Below are 2,482 nucleotides of genomic sequence, written 5' to 3' on the forward strand. Positions count from 1 at the left end.
CGATGAGAGCGGGAAGGGACAGTAAATGTGAGGCAGAAAGACGGGAATTAGCCCATGTGAAGAGATAGAGAGGAAGAGATTCATAGACAAATCAACTAAGCCTGAAGACTTTGTGGACAAGAACAAAAGGTCGAGTATACGAGTATTTGGAATCCCAGAAGGAAGGTGCGAGAGGCTCAGGAAAATAATTGAAGAAATAGTGGCTAAATTTTTCTTATGCTTGATAAAGTCACACATCAGCGAAGTTAAGAAACTCAGGAATAAGTTAAGAAACTCAAGCAGACGGGGCGCCTGGGTGGCTCAGTCGTTAAGCGTCTGCCTTCGGCTCAGGTCATGATCTCAGGGTCCTGGGACGAGCCCGGCGTCAGGCTCCCTGCTCAGCAGGAAGCCTGCTTCTCCCTCTCCCACTCCCCCTGCTTGTGTTCCCTCTCTTGCTGTGTTTCTCTCTGTCAAACAAATAAATAAAATCTTAAAAAAAAAAAAAAGAAAGGAACTCAAGCAGAACAAATGCAATGAAAACCATGTCATAGTCACGGTGTGGCAAACCGCATCCCCTGGGCGGGGGAGCAGGGCTCCTCTGGTCCCTGGGAGGACCTGCGCCCCGTGTGGCGTCTTGCTTTCAGAGCGGACAGTCACAAAGCACTGTGCTGTCGAGAAGGCTCGTCCTTGTGCGTCTGCTTCTGCCGCCCCACGTGGCACGTGGTGAAGCCTCAGAACGGCAGCTCGATTTAACTAGAATTCTACGCAGCTGGAGCATTTAAGGAGACTGCTAGGGCCACTAACGGTACAAGATATACATTACATACAAAAATTAATAACTTTCATTTATAAATAAGAGATCTGATGGAATAAAAGATACCTTTACGACAGCAACAACTTTACATGCTGCTGGACACAGAAGAAAACGTGCGGATGGAGCGGGACCGGCGTCCGTGGGTGGGAACGCTGCTCATCACAGACACGCTGGTTCTCTAGTTCACTTAAATACAGAGCTCCACCCCATTTTATTTTATTATTATTTTTTAAATAAATTTAACCTTTTTTTAAAAAAGATTTTTTCCATCCATTTGACAGAGATAAAACAAGAGCAGGGGGAGAGGGAGAGGCAGAAGCAGGCTTCTCCGAGCAGGGAGCCCGATGTGGGGCTCGATCCCCGGGATCAGACCTGAGCCAAAGGCAGCCACTTAATGACTGAGTCCCCCAGGTGCCCCTGGATCCCATTTTATTTTATTTTATTTTTAAGATTTTATTTATTTATCAGAGAGAGAGAGGGGGAGAGAGCGAGCACAGGCAGACAGAGAGGCAGGCAGAGGCAGAGGGAGAAGCAGGCTCCCCGCCGAGCAAGGAGCCCGATGTGGGACTCGATCCCAGGACGCTGGGATCATGACCTGAGCCGAAGGCAGCTGCTTAACCAACTGAGCCACCCAGGCGTCCCCTGGATCCCATTTTAAATACTAGCAGTGTTGAGGAGTTTTTGAAACACAAGGCAAGTAGATTATAAAGCCTGTAAGAAACACACATGTGCAAGTGCTGTGAATTGTTTCTGGAAAGATGCACAAGAAACTGAAAGCTGGCCCTGGGAGGAAGGGGTGCCCGGATGCTGGAGACTGGGAAGAGTGACAGAATCATCCTTAAAGTCCAGAAAATGCATACAGTATTATTACATAATTAAGTGGCATTTCGAAGCAGTGGGAAAATGGGCAACCACCTGAAGGAGGAAGTTCCAGCCACCGACCCAGAGTTATCGAAGTAAACACCGTACGAGCGCAAAATGTGAACACGAGTAACGGAGCCTTAGAAGTCACAGAAGGCAGAAGGGACGGTCACCAAATCATCTGACTCAGAAAGACCGCTTTCACTCCGACAAAATCTGGAGGCCAGAAAAGGAAAGTCGGACACACTGGACCAACCCCACTCCCCCGCTGACTGGTCGGCAACCACCATCACAAACAAAATTAAATGATAATCAGCGAATGAGGAAAAATGCTTGTAGCTCCCATAACAGAAAAATGGCTAATACGCTTCGTCATATGAATTCCTAAAAATCAGTATTTTAAAAGGCCAGGCGTTTCATAGGAAGGTGGGGAAAGTATACGAAGAGGGTATAGGAAAAAACTTAGCTGGTTCTCCGGGGCTCAGACCCACCGCGAGAAGATGCCAACCGGCAGGACTCTGAGAGGCGAGTCCTTTATTTCTCAGGGTGGCAAGGATTATTACGACTGAGGTTTTGCACTCGCGCTGGATTTGTAAAGGTGAGGAGGAGACCGGCAGTCTGTACGCCACTGCAGGGAGCTTAAGTTGGAACCTCTGGGAGCAAACGTTCAACAAGATTTAAAACGTATCCAGGGTTCCGGCGAGATTTGAAATGCGTGAAGCCTTCCTCCCGCAGCATCGGCCCCCCGTGCGCGAAACCCTCCGGCCCAGCGTGCCGGGCACAGCACTGCCCGTGAGAGCGCGATCGCGGAAACAACCTCGTGTCTGC

This window comes from Neovison vison, chromosome 5, assembly GCF_020171115.1.
Source record: "Neovison vison isolate M4711 chromosome 5, ASM_NN_V1, whole genome shotgun sequence".
Lineage (NCBI taxonomy): Eukaryota > Metazoa > Chordata > Mammalia > Carnivora > Mustelidae > Neogale > Neogale vison.